At 42.5% G+C, this 27758-nt stretch overlaps 1 long non-coding RNA gene across 1 annotated transcript; it reads left to right on the top strand.

Moving 5' to 3' along the window:
* Window positions 1-8: 8 nt before the first annotated feature.
* LOC145792247 (uncharacterized) lies at window positions 9-27528 on the top strand. Its single transcript, XR_014331631.1, has 2 exons — window positions 9-168; window positions 27205-27528. It is a non-coding gene; the product is annotated as an uncharacterized LOC145792247 (long non-coding RNA).
* Window positions 27529-27758: the final 230 nt, after the last annotated feature.

Genomic DNA, 27758 nt, shown 5'->3' with positions numbered 1-27758 from the left:
GAGAGAGCTTATCTTGAGTCCATTTTCTACTGGAAAGAAGCTTAGAAACAGAGTGAGTTTGAGAGCTCAAGGATATAGAGAGAGAAACCCACTTTGTGATGGAAATGGAAGGAATAACAAGGGGAATTAGAGGAAATCAACACATTACATCTGAAATTGAAGCTTTAGGTAAGAGATTTATGCTTAATTCATGTACAAGCTTCACATACTAGTTGAAACTAAGGAAGTCATGGAATCAATTCATGGAATTTGTAAGGAAATGGGTTTGAATGATAAAATTAAGCTAGGCTCATGGTTATGGAAATAAACTTAGAAATTAATTATATTTTTGGTTTGATTTTGAATAGCTTGCATGAATTTGAGTCTCATTTTTGCATGCAAGTAATTTGGAAGAATTAAAGCATAAATGTGGAAATAATTGTAGGAACTCTTCAAATTAAGCTTGGATTTGTGAACCTTGATATATATATATATATATGGGATGTATATTTGCATGCACCATGAGTTTTGAAAGGATTTGAGTCATGCAAGTTTATTCTACATTTGATTTTGAAGAAAAGTTTGGAAACCATGAGTTCATGAAAATATGAATTTTGATTTTGATTATTAACACATGCATGCAATGTAATTTAAGAACTTTATTTAATTTAAACAAATTTTGGAATATATATTAAATTAGTTAGTTTTATTTGAATTACACATATTCAATGTTTGCTAGGAAATTGACAAGAAAATGAAGAATTAGAGCCAAGATCAAGTTTATGAAGTTAAATTAGAAATTAATTATTTTAGATTTGATTTTGAATGTCTTATATGAATTTGAATCTTATTTCTACATGCATGTAATTTGGAAGAATTAAAGAATTAATTCATGAACATGGTTAAGCTGAATCAATATGGAAATAAATTATAATTTATATTTGAGAATCAAAAATTAGTTTGATTTTGATTTAAATTTCTTACATGTAAATATTTTGAAAAGGCTTTATAGCTTTAATTTATGTTTTATAAAACAAAGAAGAAGAATGTTGAAATTATTATATTCATGAAATTATTGGTTTTAATCTTAATGATCAAAGAGATTTTTGTATTAGAAATTGAAAAATTAGTCATGGGTTCATCTTTATTAATAAAATTACATGTTTAAATTGGTTCAAGGAAGAGTTTAAGTTTTGAAAATGTGTTTGGAAATTATTTGTTGATTTTGAAAGCACAGGAAATTTGCTAGCCGCTCGAGCGAACATTAAGGTCAACCAGTATTTTTATATAGCTTTTCAGACCGCTCGAGCAACCAAAGGTCTGCTCGAGCAAAGACCCTATCTTTAGCATATTTTGGAAAATTACATTTAATTCACATTTTTATTCTCATCTCTTTCCAAAGCATTCTAAACATGATTTATGGCACAATAAAGATTAATAAGCTAACAATCAACATTAACTAGTTGATTAAAGAATAAGTTATTATTAAAAAGCCAAGTAAGAAATTGGTTTATTCAGAAAAGAATGATTTAGTAATGAAAGGATATGTGAAATGAGAACCCTATTTATTTAAATAAGAAAGCGCAAGCATAGTAGAACTCTGGACTACTTAGACAGAAAAAGATAAGAAAAGTCAAGTTTGATCAAGGAATTGATATTGTATTTCAATGTGTATATGTTATGTGCTTGTGTAGGTCACGCGTTATTGTCTGTCTGATTTGTCTTATCTGTCTAATTTGTCTGATCTGCTTCTGCAGCTATCTGTGAGTAATAACTTAGTAAAGCTATGTTCAATTTTATTTATTTTCTGTATGATGAATTAAGATCTGTTTTCTGAAATGATATGTTCTGTTCAATGAATGATTGTCCAATTTCTGACAATGTATTCGTGGCATCCTTAGCATTATGTGATATCTATTAGCTATTACCCGGTATTGGAGGTTCCATTGTGAAACTTACTATGTCTACACTCTGTTACCCATACCGAAGGCTCCATCATGGGGCTCAGCATATCTATTCTCTGTTACCCGAATCCGGAGGTTCTTTCATGGAACTGGTTATTCATAACCACAATATGTTCTACATCTGTTCTGTATCTGTTCTGTTAGCGCTAATGGATATACCACGTATGAGTAAGCATGAACTTTAATTTCTGTATATGATTTTAACAAGAATATAAATATGAATATGGATATTAAGAGGGAGATTTATAATTTGGCTTTGGGCCGTGGTAGAAGCCGGATAGGATAGGGCCGGGCATGTTTGGGCCAAACTGACTTGGGCCTGTTCAAAGTGGGTTTTGCCCGATCGAGGCTCGGGCCCCCTGTTCAAGCCGAGCTAACTTGGGCTTCCCCGGAGTTGGTCTTGCTCGGTCGAGGCCTAGGCCCGAGGTCCAGGTCCCATGTTTGGACCGAGCTAATTGGCCAGGATGATCGTCGGCTACCCCGGGTTCCATGGTTTGCACGTTTAGCTCGGCGGGAAAGGCCTTCCGTTTACCGGCTTGACCGATCTTGAACTCGGCTCGACCAGGATGATACTGAACTCGGTTGTTATGGAGCTCGGCAAGTGAAGCACTCGGACTCGTTACGCAGCACGGTCGTGTGAGGCCGAGGTGATGCTGCCGGGCTGCCGAGTTCCCGCTAAAGTTGTCTAGCGGTTTGGTTTGGTGGTGTTCGCTGGATTTGTGCTGATAGATGGGAGAGCAGCTCCACGTGTCAAGAGACTAATGGGTGCAGAGTTGAGCGCATAAAGTATATAAGCATGACTGCACCCCCCATGCTGGAGATGGGAGATCATTTGATGACAAACCCTCATTGTGCTATATCTCTCTCTTCCTCTCTCTTCCTGAGTGTGTGCTAACTTGACCGTCGGAGGGGTTTTCCGACAACACACCGCCGGGCAGCTCACCGCCGTTGTGCTCGCAGGTCGATCGGATAGACAAGAACCTTAGACGAAAGGAGTACGGACAGCGACGAACATTTCCTTCCCGTATAATTGGCGCCGTCTGTAGGAAGGTTCAACAGACAAAACCTTGTCTTCCAAGCTCATCCGATTGCTTTCAATGGCGAACAACGACGAAATACCGTTGTCTGCCATTGACGGTGTTACCCCGGAATCAGCCAGACAGAGAGACGGACTCCCCGCCATTTAGAACATGGTGGACCTGGAGACTTCCCCAGGAGGACATTCAAGAGATACATGAGATAAGTGCGCTAGAAGTTTCGGTCATTCATAGAGCCCAGACGGACACCGGCAGTGAAAAGAATCGCACGCTAGACGTTTGGAGCACAAGTTAAGGGACTAAGACACTGTCATCCAGAGAATGGCGGCAGAGATGGAAGCTCTCAAATGCCAGGTCAAAGAGACGGGTGTTGCTGGAGTGAGAGACCATAGTGAGCGCACCCAACCCCGCCGTTCAGGCAGCTAGAGCCAGCGGCGCACTCCATCCCTTTCTATCACCAGAAGCTATAGGGGTGGAGACCTAGACATGCCTGCAGAGAAGTCTAGCGCGCAAGATAGTACCTACCATCCCTCACGTCCGGCGACCACTTCAGGATATTCTTACTCCATCCGTTCAGAGGACTTGAGGGATGTCTTGAAGGAGCGAGCTCACCGACGGAAGGCCGAAAGGGTGTCAGCGCTCCAGCGGCTATCTTACGGGGGTCACGCCAGTGAGGAGGTCATAATGCCGCCACCCCGCCCAGCCGTGTCTGTCCCTCTAGACACAGATTTGGCGAGGCTGAACGCCACCCCCTTCTCCTTTGAGATAGAAACCACACCGCTCCCGGCGGGCTTTCACCAGCCCAAGTTTACGCTTTATAACGGAAAAACCGATCCGTACATGCATGTAAGCCACTTCTGGCAGGTTATGGCCGGACATAGGCGCAATGACGCTCTTATGTGCCTTATTTTCCCGTCAAGTTTGGGCGAATTGGGCTTCAAATGGTTTGAAAGGCGGCCGGAGGAAAGCATCGAAAGGTGGCAGCAGTTGGTGGAAGCATTCGTGACTCGTTTCAAAACCAATACCAAAACACCAAAGGAAATGGACCACCTTCTCAGTGTCAAGATGGAGTCGAGTGACACTCTCAAGGCATACAACTCCAGGTACTGGGAAACCTTCAATGAGATTCTAGATTGCCCTATCAACCTGACAATCACCCAATATAAGCGCGGTCTCCCGATCGGACATAGGTTGCGGGACTCGCTTACCATGAACCAGCCGACATCCATGGGGCAACTAATGCAGCGCATCAATGAGCACATCCGAGTAGAGGATGATGCGGCAGCGTCCACCGCGAAGACAACTCCGATGGTAACAGATAAGAGGTCGGCTGGCAAGGTACACGCGGTCGGACAGGAGCCTAACCGTCCAAATGATCGCGCCGGGGAATCTGATCGTGGACCAAATCATTGAAACCAGGGTAGGGGTCATCGAAATGACCGAGCAGAATACCCCCGCGATGATGCAGCTGATGCTAACAGAAGGTTGAACGCTCGGACGGGCATCACCACGGTCTTTAAGATTCCAATCTATTGCATACTTAGTGAAATCCGTGACGAGGATTACGTCCGGTTTCCTGCTAAGTTAGGCGATGCGCAAAAGGGCTTCAATCCGCGGTACTGTTGCACATATCATCGAGAGCGAGGACACCAAATAGAGGACTGTTTGCCTTTGAAGCAAAACTTGGAGGAGTTAGTCGCCGCCAGTCACTTAGACCTTTACATTGATGGGGGCGTCAAAGCTGCGCATCCTGCCCCGACTGATCTGAATGGTTTGGATGACTTAGAAGCGCCCTCTCAAGGAGTGGTCAATGTGATCCACGGCATAGTGGAACCAGCGCGTGTGTGCGAGCTCTGAGGAATGATCAAAAAGGCGGAACATATGAGGGAAGTTTTGTCAATCCAGTCCGTGGTCAAAAAGGGCAAGACCGAGGAGAAAGACGTGATTAGTTTTTCCACAAGGTACCTAGAGCGCATTGGTCACCCTCCGTGTCAGAGAGTTCGATGTCAAGCGCATCTTGATTGACCAAGGAAGCTCTGTTGAGATTATGTACTACGATGTGTTCAAGCAACTCAAACTCCGGGATACAGATTTGGCTCTAGCAACTTCGCCACTGGTTGGTTTCAATTCGCAACCGGAGTGGCCTATGGGAAAGATAATTTTACCGGTTAAAGCTGGATCCGTGGTCAAGCAGGTGGAGTTCTGGGTATTGAAGGTGCTGTCTACGTACAATCTGATCCTCGGTAGGGGATGGCTTCACACTATGCAGGCTGTAGCGTCGACCTACCACCAGGTTATAAGATTTCCCTCGACTATGGGGGAAATTGAGGAAATTTAGGGCAATCAAGTCATGTCGAAACAATGCTTCGTGGCAGTGAATGGGAGTTGGGCTACCAAAGGCTTCGTCCAAATAATTGAAGGACCGGAAGGCCAGGGAGTCCTTGAAGATGTGGGTGCCAAGGCTGAGGACAAGGCTGTGGAAGAGTTGGTGGAAGTGCGGATCGACACCGAAAGTCCAAACAAATTCTTTTTGCTAGGGTCAAGCCTTACCGCCCAAGAAAGAACCGAGATGGTAGATTTCTTGATGGCGAATATCGAAGTCTTCGCCTGGACGCCGTACGACATGCCCGGCGTTGACCCAAGCTTTATTTTCCACTAACTCAATGTCTTCCCGGATGCATGTCCTGTCATTCAAAGAACAAGGAGATCGGCTCTTCATCATGCCGAGGTAGTTGCGGAGGAGGTAAGGAACTTGCTTGAAGCACGGGGTATTCAGGAAATACACTACCCTCGGTGGATATCAAACACGGTCGTAGTACCCAAGAAGAATGAGAAGTGGCGAGTTTGTGTTGACTACAAGACCGTCAACCGAGCTTGCCCTAAAGACAGCTTTCCTCTGCCCAGAATAGACCAGCTGGTGAATCTAACGGCCGAACATAATAGGCTCAGTTTCTTGGATGCCTACCGCGGTTATCATTAGATTGCCATGCATGGCCCCGACCGTGAGATAACCTCTTTCACCACTCCAAGGGGACTATTCTGCTATCGATTCATGCCTTTTGGTTTGAAGAATGTCGGGACAATTTTCCAAAGGATTGTGACCAAAATGTTCACTCATCTGCTAGGCCGGACGATGGAGGCTTATATCGATGACATGGTTGTTAAAAGTAGGCATCAGGCAGACCACTTGTCTGACCTAGCCGAGATGTTCGCCATTCTCAAACAGCACAAGCTACGCCTGAATGCGTCTAAGTGTGCCTTCGGCGTGGGATCTGGGAAATTCCTAGGCTTCCTAGTCATAAACCAAGGCATCGAGGCGGACCCCACACAAATCAAAGCCATATAAGAATTGAAGCAACCCAACTCGGCGAAGAACGTGCAGCATCTGGCCGGAATGACCGCCGCGCTTAACCGATTCATAAGTCGGTCATCAGATCGCTGCCGCCCTTTCTTTCGAGCCCTAAAATCCAAGTTTTCATGGGATGAGGAATGTGACAGGGCTTTGGCCGAGCTCAAGGCGTATTTGTCTTCTACTCCATTATTGGTGACACCCAAGCCCGACGAAGAACTCTTCCTTAACCTGGCCGTTTCTCAGCATGCAGTTAGCGTAGTGCTTGTCCGGTCATAAGGTATCTAGCATTTCCCCATCTTCTACGTGAGCAAAACCTTGCTACCGGCAGAGTCGAGGTACTTGCCGCTGGAAAAACTTGCTTTGGCGTTGATGATGGCCTCTAGGAAATTGGCCCACTATTCTCATGCTCACACAATCATCGTGTTGACCGAGTTCCCCCTCAAAGCCTTGTTTGAGCAGGCGAATTTCTCCGGTCGAATCCTCAAGTGGGCAGTCGAATTGGGACAATTCGACGTCAAGTTCTAACCCCGAACTGCCATAAAAGCACAGACATTGGCTGATTTTGTCGCTGAATTCTCACCTGGAATTCATCCAGTATGCTCGGTGGATCTTGCCACGGTAGCCGAGGAGGTGAACGTAGGCTCAACAGAAATTGCACAGCAGGGCAATGTTGGCGACGCGGAACTTGCGCGCCCCGCTATAGAACCTCCAACCGGCACAGTATTGCAGCCCGGCAATGCGACGCCGGACTTGGGCATAACAGACCAACCTGTTGGGTCCAGTGCCGCATCGCCGAGAGGGGATGAAATGGAACCGAACAGTAGCCAATCAGAAATCGAACAGCCGAGCGACCGTGATCCCATCAACCTTCAAGCCTCCCAGGACCTATCAGAGTATTGGAAGCTCTTTGTCGGTGAAATGTGGAAACTTTTTGTAGATGGAGCCTCAAATCGTCACGGTGCCGAGCTCGGCATAGTTTTGATCTCGCCAGATGGTCTGACCATCGAGCACTCTATCACCCTCGGATTCCCTGCGTCAAACAACGAGGCTGAATACGAGGCACTATTGGTCGGGCTCAAGAGCGCGCTTCAGTTGCACGCCTCCGAGCTGATAATTTACAGTGACTCCCAACTTGTAGTCAACCAAGTGTCCGGGGTCTATGAAGCCAAAGACGACAGAATGGCCAAGTACCAAGCTCTCGTAAGAGAACACATCAAGCGATTCCAGGCCATAAGGGTCCAACAAATTGGTCGTGAAGAAAACAGCTGTGCGGATGAATTAGCCGGCCTAGCTTCCATGGTCGACAGAACATCTTCCAGCCCTCTCCTGATTGAGTTTCTTCCAAGGCCTAGTATTGAGGAACCCGAGCAGACAGAAGTACTCTACATCGAGTTTGGCCCTTCTTGGATGGACCCTATTATCCTCTTCTTGAAAGAGTGGACCCTTCCGGCCGATAAAAAGGAAGCGCATAAAGTCCAGGTGAAGTCAGAGTAGTTTTGGCTCTCTCCATCTGGTGCTTTATACAAGAAGTCATTCACCTGTCCTTACATCAAATGTGTGCACCCAAACAGCGTGAATGCATTCCTGTACGAGATTCATGAAGGCATATGCAGAAGTCACATTGTGGGAGGATCTTTGGCCTACCGAGCTATCTCACAAGGATATTGGTGGTCGTGCATGCAAGCGGACGCTCAAAAATATGTTATAAAATGTGAGAAGTGCCAGAAGTTCGCCCACCAAATTCACCAGCCGGCCAGAGAACTTCTCTCCCTCACAAGCCCTTGGCTTTTTGCGATGTGGGGGCTATACATAGTGGGACCACTCCCAACGGCACCAGGCAACTGGAAGTTCTTCATTGCAGCTACGGATTACTTCACCAAATGGGTGGAAGTTGAGCCCTTAGTGACTATCAAGGAGAAAAACGTCAAATGGTTTGTCTGGCAGAATGTGATAACGCGATTTGGCGTCCCCAAGATTCTGATTTTTGATAATGGCACCCAATTTGACGGGTGCTTATTCAGAGGATTTTGTGAGGAATTGAAGATCGAATTCTACAACTCCACTCCGACTTACCCGCAGTCCAACGGCCAAGCTGAAGCATCAAACAAGACCATTCTTGATGGGTTGAAGAAAAGACTTGAAAAAGCCAAAGGAAAATGGGCCGAGGAACTCCCAAGTGTCCTTTGGGCACATCGGACGACCCCGAGGCGATCTACCGGGGAAACTCCTTTTGCCTTGGCATACGGCATGGAGGCGGTCATCCTATTGGAAATCGGCATGCCCACCATCCACAGTGAAAATTTTGAGCCCGAGATGAACTCTGAGGCAGTCGCCCTGGAATTGGACCTAGCTGAAAAGCGCCAAGAAAAAGCTTTGATCCACATGGCCGCATACCAACAAGAATTGTCCAGGAAATACAACAAAATCGTGCACCCCAGACTGTTTAAAGTGGGCGACTGGGTTTTAAGAAAGGTCATGAGCAACACACTGGTGCCGGGCGAAGGCAAGCTAGGGGCAAACTGGGAAGGGCCTTACAAGATAACCGGTCTGGCGGGCAAGGGGGCATACCACTTGGAAGATTTGAAAGGAAAAGGCATACCCCAGCCATGGAATGCGGCCAACCTCAAACTGTACTATTTTTAGGATTTGATGTTCTTATGTAATTTTTTGTGGAAGGACTTGCTCTCCCTGTACTTCTGAATGTAATACTCTTTTTGTCAATATAATAGAAGTGACTTTTTTTTGCTGAAGCATTTTGTTGTTTGCGATACCTACTTTGAGATTTCAACCGAGATGTTTTACTCCGGTTGAATGAGTTGATGATTTACTCAACTTTGTGGTTTTAACCGAGATGTTTTACTCCGGTTAAATGAGTTGATGATTTACTCATGTGGTTTTAACCGAGATGTTTTACTCCGGTTGAATGAGTTGATGATTTACTCAACTCTGTGGTTTCAACCGAGATGTTTTACTCCGGTTAGATGAGTTGATGATTTACTCCTCTATGGTTTCAACTAAGATGTTTTACTCCAGTTGAATGAGTTGATGATTTACTCAACTCTGTGGTTTCAATCGAGATGTTTTACTCCGGTTAAATGAGTTAATGATTTACTCCTCTGTGGTTTCAACCGAGATGTTTTACTCCGGTTGAATGAGTTGATGATTTACTCAACTCTGTGGTTTCAACCGAGATGTTTTACTTCGGTTAGATGAGTTGATGATTTACTAAACTCTATGGTTTCAACCGAGATGTTTTACTCCGGTTGAATGAGTTGATGATTTACTCAACTCTGTGGTTTCAACCGAGACGTTTTACTCTGGTTGAATGAGTTGATGATTCACTCAACTCTGTGGTTTCAACCGAGATGTTTTACTCTAGTTGAATGAGTTAATGATTTACTCAACTCTGTGGTTTCAACTGAGATGTTTTACTCCGGTTAAATGAGTTGATGATTTACTCAACTCTGTGGTTTCAACCGAGATGTCTTACTCCGATTGAATGAGTTGATGATTTACTCAAGGCTTTGGCCGAGATGCTTTGTCCCGGCTAAAGGGTTGGTGATTTGCCTAACTCAAAAGATTTAACCGAGGTGCTTTCCCCCGGCTAAAGTAGTTGACGTTTTGCTTAAGGGTTCCTGCCGAGATAATGAAACACAGTCCAACAAGCAGTGCAACAGTTAACAAAATCAAAACTTTTCATTGATGCGAAACTGAATTACATAAGGTAGGGCAGACAGCCCGGTTACATTCTTAAAAGAAAAAAAAAAACTAAACTAAGGGGGAAAGGTCAGCGAAGTCATTCCCGGTTGCAACTGCCTCCAGGTCGACCGTAGTTGTGGTTTCTTGGACGCCGGTCTCCACCTGGCCGGCTTGCTTTGGGTGGTTTTCTCCTTCGGCATTTTCCTCGGCTTCATCCCCACTTTCCTCCTCGGCCTCAGCCTGCAATGCACTGAAGACGTCGTTGGCGTATGGCACCATGTACGTTGGCAGAAAGGTAGCTGGAGGAGAGGCAAACACGTCGGTTCCAGATCCTTGGCCGAGCTGTTCGCAAGCAGCCTTCCAACCGGACTTGAAGAATATGTCCTTGGTGGCCTCGACTTGCTTGGTGTAGCTTTCTTCGGCCTCCTTGAAACATGCATTGTTGGCCTCGTCCACCTCATCCTTCCTTGATTGTTTCAACGCTTCCAGCTCAGCTCGGAGAGCGTCCTTTTCTTTCTCGGTGGCTCCAAGTTGGCCGAGCAATTTGGAGTTGTCTGTGTTTGCAATCTCCAAAGAAGCCTTTAACTATCCCGGCTCGGTCTGCAGATGCTTGACCTGGCTGGCGGTGTCGGTCGCCTTTTGCCGGAGTTTGTGAATCCACTCCATTATAAGGTGTTGTTTTTGGATGGCCTGCAAGAAGAGAGTTTGATTAGAGAAAAGGAACCGAGCAAACACTTGGAAAATTTTGAATAAAACATGCAAAATTCTTACCCGGGTCATAGACTTGACCGAGGACTTCACGAGCCGGGTGTCGAGCACGTGGTTGCTACCGGTCACATCGCTCGGCAGGAGCAGGGCTTTTGTTAGGTCAAAGGCGAGGAGATGCTCTTTATCTCCTTTGACCGAAGCACTGGCCGAGATCTGTTTTCCCCGGTGCATCAATTGAGGCTTCCAGGGAGGTGTCAGCTCAGTTATGGCCGCGGGTTGCTTGGTGCTCAGCTCCGCAACAAGCTTGGCTGAGGGGTCGGCGGTCCGAGGCCTTTTTCCAACCCGGCAGTTGTCCTTGCTAGGCTGCACCACGGCAGTTGACGCCAACGCAACCACGGCCCCGTTTGTTTGACCGGCAGCAGCTGCGTGGGAAGGGATGCTCGGCAGCTCGGTGGATGTGGCGGTGATGAGATTCTTGATGCGGTTTCGCTTGGCCATTTCCTCTTCCTCGGTCAGCCGAATTAGTGGCACGTCCGGTAGTGTTGGATCGGGAGGTGGAGACGGCGCTCGGAGGAAGTCTGTTACTCTACTTCGGCGAGGAGTGGAGTATCTGTAGGTCGATACGTAGCTGAGAAATTCGTGGCAATCCCGGTTACGGTACCACAATACAGTTCTGATGACTGCTATCTGTAGGTCGATACGTAGCTGAGAAATTCGTGGCAATCCCGGTTACGGTACCACAATACAGTTCTGATGACTGCTTCATTGGGATTATGGTAGTTGGCTTGCAAAGCTTCGATGGCTGTAATGAGGAAAAAAAGAAAAGGCATTAGTACAGAATAGTGAAGGAAAATAATTTGACCGAGCAGTGAGCACAGCTTACATGTCGAACTGAAGTTCTTGCTGATGCACCAGCCGGGCACGTCGGCTGTTTCATAGTTTCCAGACACCCAGAAAAAGTCGTTGTTGCGCTTATCTTTATCCGGGGTGCCGGTTACTATCTTCTCCTTGCCCGGTCTGATCTTTATGTAGTAGTTAAGTCCATCGCCTGTATGCCCGAGGGTGTACTGGTGGAGTATCTCGGCTAATCCTAGGCTGATTCCTAGCCGGTTGTTCAGCTCTGCTATCCCGTTAATTATTCTATAGGTGTTGGTTGAGATGTGTGTTGGTGTTAGCTCGGTGCACCTCAGGAACTCGCACATTAGAGGATTCACCGGGAAGCGAAGGCCGCCTTCGATAATGGACAGCACGGTAAAAGGGCACTGGTCCAATCTGCCCCAAGGGCCTGTGTCCTCGGCACTGAGCTCGAGATGCACGTCAGCAGGGACACCGTATTCTTCCCGAAACGCGGCTAATGCGACCGGCGTGTCGACCAGGAAGCGGTAGCGCCCCATGTGTAGCTGGCTGGTTTTAGCACGGCTATGTTGGTTTGGCAAAAACTCTCATTTGATGGCTGCTCGGTCTTTGAGAGCCTCAGTGTTGGTGCGTGGTCCCCTTGGACTCTGTAGTAAAAGGAGTGCAAGTGTAAGTGGGAGCGCGGTCGCGCAAAACGAGCTTGACTTTAGCTCGGTCATATGGTGTGCCAGTTTATCTCGGTCACAAAGGTAAACCAGAAGCTCGGCCGCTTAAGCGGACTAGATTTTAGCCCGGTGGAGCGGTCCAGCACTCTGTTACCTCGGTTTCTACACGAGTTTTGCAAACTCGCAACTTGCTCAGTTTCGATGCTTTTTGGGATCAAAAGAAGACCTGGAGCCCGGTTCGCCCCAGATCCTCGTGTGTTCATCACTGAGGTTGAAGAACAGTAAAGAGAACAGGGGCAGAGGAGGTTTTTGGGGAGCTCTATCCTAAAACCTATGGCTTTATGCCGTAAAATGTAAAATACCAAATGAAAAAGCAATGAAGAGATTCGAAGAACTTACCAGAATGAGGGCGACAGTCGAATCTTCGAGCTCAAAGTCAGTCCAAGGCTAGGAAGGTGTTTGATAGAGAGGAGGGCACTGCAGCGTCAGGTCGTCTGGAGTGAAGGAGAGACAGTAGGAAGAAAATGCAGGGGGAAGTGGCGTGTTTATAGGAGAAAAGAACCGCCTAAATTTGAATATGAAGAGACGGCTGGGTTGGCTGCTCGGGGCTAATAAATGATCAACGCGTATCCCTATTGATGGCGGCGTCAGTATTGAAGAGACAGGAAGGCGAGTTGAGGCGTTGATCGAGCAAATCAAGAAATCGAGCATAGGGATTAGCGCGGTTAACGTCTTGCGAACTAAGAACCGAGGGAGAATCTACCCTGTTCGAATCATGTAATCCCTGTCATGCTTGCGCGGACGGAATTAAGGGGCAATTGAGAAGGAGATTTATAATCTGGCTTTGGGCCGTGGTAGAAGCCGGACAGGATAGGGTCGAGCTAACTTGGGCCTATTCAGAGTGGGTTTTGCCCGGTTAAGGCTCGGGCCCACTATTCAGGCCGAGCTAACTTGGGTTTCCCTGGAGTTGGTCTTGCTCGGTCGAGGCCCAGGCCCGAGGTCCGAGTCCCATGTTTGGACCGAGCTAATTTGGCCGGGATGATCGTCGGGTACCCCGGGTTCCATGGTTCGCACATTTAGCTCGACGGGAAAGGCCTTCCGTTTACCGACTTGACCAATCTTGAACTCGGCTCTGCCAGAATGCTACTAAGCTCGGTTGTTCTGGAGCTCGGCAAGTGGAGCACTCAGACTCGTTACGTAGTATGGTCGTGTGAGGCTGAGGTGATGCCGCTGGGCTGCTGAGTTCCCACTAATGCTGTCTGGCGGTTTGGTTAGGTGGTGTTCGCTGGATTTGTGCTGACAGATGGGAGAGTAGATCCACGTGTCAAGAGACTAATGGGTGCAGAGTTGAGCGCAAAAAGTATATAAGCATGACTGCACCCTCCATGCTGGGGATGGGAGATCATTTGGTGAGAAACCCTCATTGTGCTATATCTCTCTCTTCCTCTCTCTCCCTGAGTGTGTGCTAACTTGACCGTCGAAGGGGTTTTCCGGCAACACACCGTCGGGCAGCTCACCGCCGTTGTGCTCGCAGGTCGATCGGATAGACAAGGAGCTTGGACGAAAGGAGTACAGACAGCGACGAACATTTCCTTCCCGTACAGATATGAATCTGTTTATGAATCTGAATTATGATTTCTAAATCTGGTATAGACATCATTCATTAAAACTCTTTACGCTGTTATTATTCACTGGGCTCTAGCTCACTGTATTGTTTATGTACGTAGGTGATCAAGCACGTGACCAGGCTTAGAGGCGTTTGCTTGGAATCTGTTTTTGTCAGCCAACCTATGTGCCTCTCGTGGAGGTTCTGGATATGTCAAGTGGCTATGGCTATGTGATTTAAAGTTTAAGTTTTGTTTTCTTGTTTGGTTAAACAAGTCTTTGTGTATTTTGTAAATAGGGCTAAGTCTCTTTTTGTCTAATTTTTATATATCTAATGACGTAAGGATGATGTGTATATATGTATATAAAAATTTTAAAAATTTTCTATCTTATATGAGTCTGCACAGCTCAATGGACGTTGTATATTTGTTATTTGCTTCCGCTAGCCCTAATATTATGTTAATTTGTCTTAGAGGCCTTTGGTAATCCCAGGATTACTGGCCGGTTACGATGCTAAACCTATAAGGGTGGGTTTGGGTCGTGACAAAGACCGTGGTGGAAGAGGCATATAGGGGTCGGTTCAATTTGGGCGTGGATTCGCTATGTAATTGAGAGTGCACTTGTGTAATTCCTTTTGTCTTCTTAGTGGATTGTTTTGTGGCTTTTTCCCATGATTTTTTTATCACAATTGGAGGTGCTCTAATTGTAATTTTTCCACGTTGAAATCGTTGTGTCGATTTGTCTTGATTGTTTGATTGGGATTGCTATTTACTGATTAAAATTGATACATGACCACAAATCAATAATTCTAGGGGATTTCTAGATTTTTTAGAGATGACCTTGATGGTGAGTTTGAAGGAGTTAAAAACAACGTAGAAGATGGCTATTCAGTGGCTAAGCAAGAAGAAGGCCAAGAAAATGGCTAGAGTGTAGCTTTTGCAGGCCAAACAAGTGGCCCTACCACAGACCCAAGAAGGGCTTATCTACAGCACGCATGGTAGATGATTAGTTCTATGTCTGCACATGAGAACTAGATGATGATTGATGATTTGCTAGCTTTATTTGAAAATATCAACATCAAGCCAAGCCAATCAAGGAAATCTATGAAGGAGACTCAAGTATACAAGGTACAATGTGGTCCTTATATCACTCGTCAAGAGCACACAATTGTAAATGAACATGTATCATTTTACAGACCTCTTACACTTCAAGAACGATATGAGGAGGGAATGAATACAAACCCTATGTTCTAATACATAGAAATGAGGGAATACCCCCCAAATCCAGTCTTTAATTATAATCCAAATGACTTAGGATCAAGACCTGGGGGGCAACCAAGGCCACAAATATATAATAATTATGTTTTTGATAGGCCCGTAGTTGATCATTATGGTATAGCAGAGCAAAGACTTAGGCCACCTAATCAAGTAAGGCCTCCAAATATGGAAAAACTTGTCATGGAACAACCATTCTATGAACCCAAGGCCTGGAGGGCCTGGACCTCATTTCCCTTATTATCAACCATAATTTCATGGAGGAGGACAACAGCAAGCATACATAGGAGTAGACCCTATGATGAATAATAGGCAACAAATAATTAACTTAATTCAGGAAATTTATGGCCCAGGTCTAAGAAGGCCAAACAGACTTATGTTTAGAAGTCCATATCCTCCAAAAGTGGATAATACACCTCTCCCAAGGAACTTTAAAGTGCCTAAATTCTTTTTGTTTACAAGGAAAGAAAGGCAGACCACATTTGAACATATAGGAATATTTGTTCTACAGTGTGGAGAAGTTTGGCAAAATGATTTTCTAAAGATGAAACTATTCCCAAATTCATTATCTAAAACTGCGTTTACCTGGTTTATTAACTTGCTAGAAAATTATGTGCACACATGGCAAGAAATGGAAAGTCAATTTCATACTCAGTTCTTTAGAACTGAACCTGAAGTTACTTTGGTAGAACTGTCGAAATTTAAACAAAAACAAAAAGAAACAACAGAACAATACATGGATAAGTTTAAAAGAGCAAAAAATAGGTGTTTTGCATATGTGCCTGATATAGAAGTCATAAGATCGGCTCAAAATGATTTAGATTTTGAGTTAAGAAAGAAATTTGAGGGAATGATGTTTAGGGACTTGTGTGAGTTGTCTTTAAGGCCAACTAGTTATGAGTCAATCTTTAGAGAAGAACAACAAAGAAAGGCAACTTCACTTGGTACTTATTACCAAAAAATTGAATTTTACTTTGATGTAGATGTTGATATGGCACAAGTGATTGGAAAGAAGCCTATGGGTTGTGAGACCTTGAGAAAGGTTGAGAAACCTATTGATGGAACACAACCAGCCAAAAGAAATATGGTTGCATCAAGTAGACAGTATTCATTTGACTTACAAAAAGCAGATGCTTTGTTTGATGAGTTATTGGCCAACAAATTTTTAACTTTTAACTCCTGGCCATAACATTCCAAAAGAAATAGATAGAATTGGAAAAGAGTACTGCAAATGGCAAAATTCCTTTAGACACTTAACTAACAATTGTCATATTTCGAAACTATGTGCATGACTTGATCTAGTAAGGGAAGTTGAAGTATACTGAGAAAGACTAAGGAGCAATAGCAGTTGACAGTGATCCATTCCCAGACATGGTGGGAATTAATATGGTGTCCACTGACCTTTAGTTGACTGGCCAGAAAAAGAAAGGAAGAAACCCTAGAGTCCTCTTGATAGAGTTAGAGAGACTTCATAAAGAGAGAATGGAGAAAATTGCTAAGGAAGGAAAAGGAAAGAAGATTCAACAAAAGCCTGATGAGAGGTTCATTTGCTTTAGATGTGACACTAAAACAGAAAGAGCCAGAGCCATTGTCATAAATGGGATTTAGAAAATAGGATTCAGAAAATAGGAAAGGATGTTGGTCTTTGATTCAATACCATGGGTGGAAGTGACTTAGAGATATTTGACATTGACCACATGTTCTGTGATGGATCAGACCCAGGGATATTTGGGCATGCAGAAGATTATGGTGAGGATGATGCTCCATTTTTGTTTCAAAGGGCTCCTGTGCATCCATGTTTGCTGGCCCAAGCAACATTAGGGCCATGCTGAAATAATGGAAGGGATCTAAACCTGGACAGGCTTTAGTAGGCTTTTTAGCAGAACATCCATGTTTACCTATCGAACTAGATTTATTTGAGGTTCATGTGATAGAAGAGATTAAACCTTGGAGGTTGATGTTTGATGGGTCAAAAACAGATGATGGAGTTGGTGCAGGTATTGTTCTGGTTTCACCTAATAGATAGATGTACCGATTTTCCAACCAATTAGATGAATAACATGTACAGTCTTGTAACTAGGCTGAATATCAAGCCTTGATAATTGGACTTGAGTTGGCTATAGAGTTCAAAATTAGAAGGTTACAAGTGTTTGGTGATTCTCAGTTAGTCATCAAGCAAAGTGAGGGAGAGTTTAAGTGTGTAAAAGGTGGTTAATGAGTTTTTTTTACCATGTATCATTTACACACATATGTAGAATAGAAAACAAAGAAGCCAATGAGATGGCTCAAGCAGCATCAGGATTGAAGATTTCTAAAAGGGCCCAAGAAAGAATAATAAGAATTCAAAGGAGGAATTTCTTGACCTTTAGGGACAGACATAGAATTTTTTTTACCAGTAATGGCCTTAGAAGTATCTAAAAATGATTGGAGATTTCCTCTAATCAGATACTTGTCTAATCCTAATATAGGATCTAACAGACAAGTAAGATACCAAGCTCTAAACTATTTCATCATGGGTGATGATTTGTTTAGAGAGGCACATGATGGTTTGACATTGTTCTGCATTGGCTAAGAAGATCAAATTAAAGCAATGGCTGAGGCACATGAAGGCATTTATGGAGCCCATCAAGTTGGGATAAAATGAGATGGTTGATTAATATGTATTGCTATTTTTGGCCATCTGTAAGAAAGGATTACATTACTGTAGCACGCGCCTGCGGAGGGGGACCTCGCTACTACAGTTCGGACTCGCGATTTTTGTTGTCGCGGTTCTTAATCTGAACCAAAGAGTCCAAATCTGGCAAATCGTTTTGAGAAACAGATTTTTGAAAAAGTAGTGCCAAACATGGACTGCTTTGCCAGATACAGAGTCACCACCTAAATATTGTTAAAATGGGGAAACTTAGGAAACCCTAACTCGGTGCCGAAGGCCACATGTCCGTCATCACCGGAGTTGTCTCGGCTCGGGAGCTTGGGTACGATCGGGGAAGGTCAGCTATGAGCACCCCCTTTCGCCCGGTCCGAAGACCGGCCTCTACTAACCACGATATCCGATTTTGAAAATGTTATGTGTTCTTATTCCATTTATTAGCCTAGAATTACTATGTTATGCGCGCAGCAAACAAGTATAGACTAGATTGCCTAATTTGGAAAGAAACATTGCATATCCGTTTGTTTTGAAAATGCTTTGGAATTTGCTACTCGCAAGTAGGCTAAAACACGGATTTCAATGAGTTTTTCCAACTCAAACAATCCAACCTTCACCCACAGGCATTCAAACAATTTAATCTCACATAAGCATTTAGCCGCATGGCAAGCATACTGTCATGTTAACATTCACACGCATGCGAGATGCTAAAGCGAAAATACTTACATTGTACTCCGTGCCAAAACAGTAAACTAGTTAGCAAACATGCGTGTCCTAGTTCATGTTAAATTGCCTAATGCAACACATACAGGATGCAATTAGATAGGCTCGGCTAACCTAAGCATGGCATATGAAATGCGATCAACTATCACATATTCAATTTTTGAATTAAAGTACAAATGCAGTTAGCGTGATGTACCGAGCCTAATGCATGCAGTACAAATGCATGGATGCACGCATGCATAGCATAAGGTATGCTAAATTAAACGTGCCCTAATCTACCATCATAAGCAGGTAAATAAAAGGGAAGAAAGAAATGGGGATTGGAAGACATACACACCACCCACGCACACTTATTACATATTTACCCTCACTCGGAGAGACCAAATAAATATTACAAATTAATTAACTACGCAAGTTAATTAAATATTACAAATTACCTAATCAACTAAGCAAATTAACTAAAACTAAGAAAATAGGAAAGACGCCTCGGGAAACGCGCCGCCATGCATAGGCTGCCTCTGTTTTCCTTTCTTCACTCCTCTGGAGGCTGTCAAAACCTCAAGACTGCATCCCTGGACACTGGGGAGTGCCACCGGCTGAGTGGAATTACCACCGGCAGTGGTGTGTGGCCATCGACACAAAATGAAGCTGTCGGCAGAGGAATTGTTGCCGGTCGGCACCTTACACTGCCGGTCGGCAGAGTGTTCCTGCAGAATCTGCAAATGACAGCAACAGAGGGCAAGGCAAAGCATGGCAGCGCAATTCAAGGCATATATGCACCAACCATGTCCCTTATCATGATAATGACTCAAAGGGGCATGTGCCTCGATTCTCGGACCACCAATCACGATTTCCATGCATGATGGCCCAAAGAACCAAGTATGCAACTTTGATTTCAAATGCATGCAAACCAAATCAAACCAAACAAGGCCCAATTCCTATCACTAAGTCAAGGAACAAGGCATGCATGCAAGATGCAATGCAACCTAAGCATGCAAGCTAAGGATGCAACATGGCATGGCAAGGCACTTATGCAAGCATACAAGCAAACATGAGGCAATGCTAATAGATGCAAAGGTGGTCTTAAACATGATTTGGGCAGCTCTAATAAGGCCCAAAACAGTAGCCAAAATGCCCAAAAATGGAGGCTAAACACACATGCACACATACACATGTTATGGTCCAAACCTTAAGCATTAAGCAAGCAACATTCAAGCACACTCGACAAGAGATTTCATGGACAATTAGCATGCAATATGAGCTCTAAAATCATGCCAAAACATGGTGCCAAACCAAGCAACAAATCAAGCCAAGCATGCAACAAATGGCCTAAGTGCTCAAAACAAACCAACGGAGTATTGAACTACACTTAGCAAGCCCAAACATGGCATGAACTTATTGACCAAAAACAGAGTTTTAGGACATTAATACAAGGCCTAAGGATCACTTAGATGGCATCCAAATGACTCAAATACAAAGGCATGCATAATCACCAAAACATGGAGCATGAGATGACAACCTTACAAGGCATTAAAGGGACATCAAATGCGAGCTCTCAAGTATACAATAAGGTCTGAAATGGCATGGTGGATGGTCTCAAATCACCAAAACAATGCAAGGATGGCATGCTATACATTCACATACTTAAGGCCAACAAGCCGGAATGCAAAGAGGCTATATGATGCATGCCAAATTCGACCCAAATAACCTAGGACAGACCTAGAACAGGGCAAAACATGCACAAAATCTTCACAAATGTAAGCCTAAAACATGCTAGAAACAAAGGCACACAACCTAAGACATGTTAAGGCATAACAAGGCATTACATGGCAACTATGCTAGGCATGCATGGAGTACCAAAACCAATTTAAAATCATGTTATATTATGGATATATAAGCATGAAAAATAGCCTAAACATGCTCAACACACACTCAAGCATAGGCTCCCTTTAGAGACCAAAACATGTCCTTTTCAAGGACAACAAGGAGAGGGGGTGGCCCTCTCCTTCTTGGGACTTCGAGGCATCACCTTCACCACTGAAATCCCTCAAGATTTCAGTGGTGAAGGGACCCCAACACCAAAATCCCGAAGCTAGCACAAAAGGGCACAAAATGAGGCCTTTTAAGGCCTAAGGGTGTTCAAACTTACCCAAACCACAAAACACTCTTAACAAACAACTAAGAGGGTCTAAAAACAGAACTTTTTTGTATTATACACTAAGCTCAAAAATGAATTTAAGATAGGTAGAAATACAATGCAAAAATGGGGTAAAAAGGGGTGAGATTCTTACCCTTGAAGCCTTCTTCAACAATGATGCTCCAATGGCCTTCCTTAGCTTGAATCCAACACCAAAACCTCAAAATCAGTCCCTTAGAACCTCAGTTCCAAGAGGAAGGTGGAACACTAGGTGCTTGTGTGCAATAGTATGGACTAAAACACACACAAGGGCACAAAAGAGAGGGAAAGAGAGATATAATGTGTATCTAACCCTAACCCTAGAACTCAAACCCTAACAATGGCTATCTAAGCTCTCAAAATATCTTAAGTCTCTAACCTCTCTAGCCAAGAGACCCACCTCTCTCTATATGGCACTTCTTGTCTTGTAAAGCTTACAAGACAAGCTTCATAAGAGGGAGATCCCTCCATACATGTGTATGGAGGGGAGCAAAAGCAAGACAGCTGTCTTAAAATATCTGCAAAAGCAGATGCACAGTAATCGGCCGGCCAAAAATGCCATCTTGGCCAAAAAGAGTGCCGGTCGGTACTAAAAAGTGCTGACCGGCAACAAATAGTGCCGGCCGGCAATATACATTGCCGGTGGCAGCAAAAACCAGCCGGTGGCCTCTAGCCACTGCCGGTGGTGGATGGGGATGGTCTACAAGCCCTACCCTGCCTCTCAAAGGCAAAACACAAGTGTTTGGTGTGAAACCAGACACTAAACAGTCGAGTTCGGAGATCCTGAGGCAAGGCGCGCGAGCCGAGACCTCCGGGAACTCCAAACGAACACAAACATGGGTAATCACCGAGTGTTCAAACGGTGACGTCCAAGTCTTGAGGACGGTCAAAAATGGGGTGTCTACAATTACACATGCTAAAGGATGCCAAAGTTGTCAAAAACATGGCAATGTCCAAAGGGTCACAACTGTAAGTTTGAATTCAATACTAAGACCATGGCCTTTTAGAGGTTGGACAATGGACTTGATAGGCTAGATTTTCCCACCTTCTTCAAAGGCACACTCATATTTGTTGGTGGTAACTGATTATTTCACAAAATGAGTGAAAACAATTCTATTAAAAGTTGCCACACAAACTTAGGTTATTGAGTTCCTTAAAGAGAATGTGATCCATAGGTTTGGTTTGCCTCAGTCTATTACTATCGATCAAGGGACTATGTTCAATGGGGATGAAATAAAATAGTTTGCCAAAGAGTATGGCATTCAAATCCTAAATTAAATAGACAAGCTAAGACAACAAACAAAATTGTAAGGAATACTTTAGAGAGAATAATTGAGGACAATCTTAGGGATTGGCACAATCTATTATCTAAAGTACTGTGGGCTTACAAAAATTCTAGGAGAAATAGTATATGGACAACTCCATATGAGTTGGTGTATGGACATGATGTTGTACTTTCTTTGGAATTCAATGCAAGATCTAATCAACTGGCTCAACGGTTAGACATTCCAATGGATGAATACAATGAAGCCATGTCAATTGAATTACAAGATTTAGAAGAAAAGAGGATTTTTGCTTTCAATCATTTGATAGCTCAAAAAAAGAAAGTAAAAAGAAGCTATAACAAGAAAGTAAAGCATAAAGTGTTCTCTGAAGGAGATTTAGTTTGGAAAACTATTTTACCTCTTGGAACAAAGAATCCAGGGTATGGAAAATGGTCTCTTAATTGGGAAGGACCATTCAAGATTTTTAAAGTTCTTAAAGGAGGAGCATATCATTTTGCATTCCTAGAAAGAAAAAAAAAACCACATAAAAGAGTAATTAATGATAAATACTTGAAGAAATATTATCTAACTATGTGGGAAAACAAGAGATAAAAGTCAAGTAGATGATGGACATGATCCTAGAATTTTTGGATCTGTTGACAAGTCATATGGTGACAAAAATGGCCCATTTTTGTTCAAATGGAAGCTTGTTTATCCTTGTCTCCATGGGCCTTTGAAGTATGTCATTTTCAGTGAATATTCATTCAAGTCAAAACATAGTTTTACCTTAAATGAAGGGGCATTGTTGGCACCAAAATTTGAATCCTCTGTCGACAGGAGCATGGGCGTAATCACTAAGAGTCTAAGAATCGTGGGCATGAAGATGGTGGTCTGAAAGTAAGGATCAAAGATAAGGCACATGGCACTTCCAAGAGAAAATGAAGTTAAGGGCAGTTGTAGATCAACCAGCAAATAGACACGTAGCAGCATGTCATGGCCAATGAAGCCATATAAGTGTTGGGAATTTGAAGAGAAGAGGACCTTCAACCAAATTCATATCACTTGTGCAATCTAGGAGTAGTGTAACTTATTTAGGAGTAGTTCTGTAACTTAGGAGTAGATTAACGGTAATTTCAGTGCTTGTAACTCAATTTGGACCTGTCGATTATAATGCTAATTCTTGTAATTAAGTGACAAGTTAAAGTGTAATTAATCACATTTCTAGTTTGTATTAATCACATTTCCAGTTTGTTCATCTTTGTTTCTTCACATTACAACCTCCAAATAAGTCATTGAATCTGTCAAGGCATAGGACACTAACCGCATTGCCTAATCAGTTTGTTTGTTTGTGAAAATTGGTTTCTCTATCGAATCCACTTCTTTAAACCAGGTATATGTTAGAATTTCCCTTTTAAGTAACATTGTGTTTGGTTCAAAGATTTTGTTAGACATTTGAAAAGGAAATATCAAAAATAAATAAGTGAAATTTGAATAAAATATAATTGTTTATCACACACCTTTTTGATTTTTTTTTTCTAAATCTCTATTTAAATTTATGAACCAAACATAGGTAAGAGTACGGTTAGTATAATGAAAGACTGTAATGAAAAACTCATTCTAGTTTTGCATTCCTTATTTAGTATTTTTTTATCTAAGTCAAAATAATCATTCCAATGAAACAACGTTTTATCTAAGTGAGAATCGCCATTCTAATAGAATAGTTATTCTAACACTTTTTACACCCTATCATCATCGTCGTCGCTGCCGTCGCTGCCATTACTACTATCACCACTATTGTCACCGCCACCATGGACACAACCACCATCATATTGCCATCAGCACCACTCCCACCATTATCACCACCATCCTTCTACCATCATTGCCACTACCACTATTACATCACCACCACTAGCACCACCGTCACCACCAACCACCACTACCTCTGCTACCACACTACTATCATCATCGCTACTACCACCACCACCTCTACAATCACCACATCACCATATAACTACCACTCTACTACCGTCGGTGCCATTACCACCACTATTACCACCACTATCACTACAATTATCAAACAACTACCACCATTGCTAGAACCACTACTCAATTACCACCACCACTGCCTTCTCCTACCACCGTCACAAAAGCCACACTACCACCATCACCACCATTACCATCGCAAGAACCACCACTCTACTCTCATTATTTGCCACCACCACAGTCGCTACCACAACTACCACATCACAACCACCACCATCGACACCATCATAACCACCACACCACTACCACAACACCACCTTACTACCACTACCAACGCTATAATGACCTACCACCACCACTATCCAATTACCACTGTTATCACCACCATCACCACTTTCATGACTATTGACACTATCATGATTTGTATAATTTTTAAACTTGTTTATTACAAGCTTTATAATGGTTCCAATTAAATCCAATCCATTTCTTGCTCTTGGATTCGGGATTGCGTGTCTTTAATTATTGTTCATGGCATTTTCATCTTGGTGGTAGTTGAGTTGAGTGTTGGTTCCGTTTGAAACAGGTTAAGAGTTAGTTTTTCAAAAGTGTTATTGTCCAATTTTTTCTTCTTGTTTGCTCGAGCGATCTTTGAGATTCTCTAGTATTTTTATAGGTCTGTAAAACTTCTAGAAGTATGGTATCTTTGCTCGAGCGGTATTTTTTGTGCTCAAGTACTCTTTTGCAGGTCTAAACTTCTAAGAGGGGGTCATTGTGCATTCGATCGGTGTTTTGGTCACTTGAGCGGTGTCTCTTATTATGTCTGACGCTCGAGAAGTGTTTTGGTCACCCAGACAGTCTATGCGTATATCAGATCGAGAAAAATGAGATTTTATCACTTTTTCACTTCCTCTCTCTCTCTCTAAAACGTCCTAAAACCTTAATTTCTTCACTCTTTCTCTCTCTAGTTCTTACATTAAAACCCCAAATACTCTCAATCTATTGATTTCTCCACCCTAGTTCCTTGGAGAAAAGGTAGAGCTCATAGAAAGTTTTGTTTTAATTGGAGAGGATATCGTTTTTGGCTCTACCAAACTTCAACCCTTGCTCTCTTTTTCTTCTAGTCTTGGGGTAGGAATTTCTTCAACCTTTGGTATGATTTTTAGCCTAGTTATTTGCTCATTGAAAAGATTTAGTGATTTGGAAATTTTAGGTTAAACCTAGAGTTTGATTTTTGAAATGTAAAAGAGGGGTTTTCAAATGGGTTCTTGAGAAAGGTTGTGGGGATGTGTTTATAGTTGAGATATGTTGAAATGTTAGAATTTCTTTACTTACATGTGATTTTGAAAGTAAAGGAAGTTTTGTTCAAAAACTATTAATATTTGATTTATGAAGCAAAAATGGAAAAGATGTTGGGTTTTGAAAAGATATAGGGAATGTATCTGTTGATTGATAAGAGTGGTGTTGGATATGTGGTATCACTCCCATTTTGAAATTGATGAGATTATACCTTTTGTTGGAAATTATTTGTTGAGTAGAAATATCTATTTTTGGGCTATCGGTGGAGGATAACTTTGATTGTTATAGAAATTGCATGAGGATTAGGTAAATTGAAACTAATTACTTACACATCTTATAATGATTCTAGTTCTAACGAGACAATTTTATTACTTTTGGATCAATGAAACTGTGTATTTAATTGTGATTAAGCTCATTTCCATCTTGTTGTTGTTTTCCATCTTGTTATTGTTTTCCTTCTTATTGTTTGTTGGGTTTGGCTATTGGGAGTTTTGGTTGTATTTGAGACAGGTTGGGAAGTTATTTTTTTTCAAAGTGTTGTTGCCTAGATTTTGGCTTGTTCGGTTGAGCAACCGTTCCTATGCTCAAGCAGCCTTTTACAGTCTGTAAAACTACCGAGAGTTTGATATCTGTGCTCAAGTGACGCTTCTTGCACTCGAGTGAACTTTTACAGGTCTAAACTATTGGAAGGGGGTCATTGTGCGCTAGAGTGGTGGTTTTGTTTGCTTAAGTAGTGTCACTTATCGTGTCTGTTTACTCGAGCAGTGTTTTGGTCACTCGAGCGGTCTATGCGTATATCAGTCTGAAAGACATCCTTTTTGAATCACTTTTTCATCTCTTTCTCTCTCTAAACATTTTAAAACCCTAGATCTACTCTCTCTCTCTCTCTCTCTAGTTCTTGATCTTTAGTCCCAAATACTCTCAATCCGAGAATTTCCTCACCCTAGTCCTTTGGAGAAAAACATTGAGCACGTCGAGGGCTTCATTTTGATTGGAGCATCTAGTGTTTTTGACACTGTCAAGTTCTACCCATCTTTTCTTCATGTCTTCTTCTTTGAGGTAGGGATTCCTTTGACTCTTTATATGATTTTTAGCTTAGTTATTTGTTCTTTGAAAATGGGTTAGTTATTTGGAAATTTTTGGTAAAACCTAGGGTTTGATTTGAAATCAAAAGAAGGGTTTCCAAATTGATTCTTGAAAATGGTTGTGGGTGAGTTGTGTTGAAATAATGGAAATCTTTTCCCGAAATTGAATTTGAACAAAAATGGGTTTGTCCTAATTTTGGATATTTGAAATTGTAAAAAGAAAAATGGAAAATGATGTTGGATATTGTGGAATTGGAATAATGGTTATGTGGATGATAATGGTGGAGTTGGATATGTAATATCACTCCTGTTGTAATTGATAAAAATGTATCTTTTGATTAGAAATTTATCTATGGAATAAAAATATCTATTTTAGGCTATAGATAAAAGATAGTCTTAATTGTTATAGACGTTGCATGAGGATTAGGTTGAATTGAAATAAATTTCTCATCCATTGTGGATTGTTCATCATTATACATTGAACATTGTAAATGTATTTGTTTTTGAGAAAAATGGGTAAATACCGTGGTGAATCTAGTTAAGGGGTGTAGTTGTGGTTTTGTTATGTTGGCATGTGTGTCCTTAGTGAAAGTCTAAAAACCTGCACGGTTAGGTGTCAATCCTTCTGATTAGTGCTAGTAAAATGGCTTTGGTAGTGCTTGTATAGCCTACTGGCACACCTAGAGATTCTCAGTGTTCTGTATCAACTGCCCTATTTTTTTTGTATAAAATGATTATTTTCATAAATTGATATATAATCTAGCATTGCATTTTTTTGAGATGGAAAATGGCATGCATGTGCATTCACCTTATGATTTTGCTAAGATTTATATATTGTGTTAGAGTATCTCTACTGGTCTTTGGCTCACCCTATGTGGAAACAATGTTCAGGTGCTAATAATATTCCTCCGCTAAGGACATAGCTTGGGAGGACTCGGAGCTTAAGGCTTCTTTTTTATTTCTTGATGTAATTATTTTGTTTAAGCCTCAGGTATTATGTGTATTGAGTTTAAACTCATTTTGTTGTAACCAAGCACTGTCTTGGGATATTGTAAGCTATTAGGGAATTTCTTATTTGATTTCAATTTCCTTTTTACCATGTATCCATGGCATATGCTATAGATTCATGATCTAGGATTTGTGAATATATATTGCATATGCCACCTTTTGTAAAGATCAAAGCTATAATGAATAGAAGATAGGAGATTGTTGATCTATTGCTGTTAATTATATCGGGGCGTTACACATCTTACATTGAGTATTGTTTCATACTTGAACATTGAAAATATATTGTTTTGAGAAAAATTGGTGAATACCTTGGTGAGTCTGGTTAGGGGTGTGGTTGTGGTTATTATGTTGGCCTGTGTGTCCTTGATGAAAGTCTAGAAACCCGTGTTGTTAGGTCTGATCCTTCTGATTAGTACCGATGAAATAGTTTTGATAGT

Source organism: Camellia sinensis, chromosome 6 (genome assembly GCF_055761805.1).
Source record: "Camellia sinensis isolate YWXY chromosome 6, ASM5576180v1, whole genome shotgun sequence".
NCBI classification, from domain to species: domain Eukaryota; kingdom Viridiplantae; phylum Streptophyta; class Magnoliopsida; order Ericales; family Theaceae; genus Camellia; species Camellia sinensis.
The sequence above is the reverse complement of the archived record's forward strand: the minus strand, read 5'-3'. Positions and strand labels throughout refer to the sequence as shown.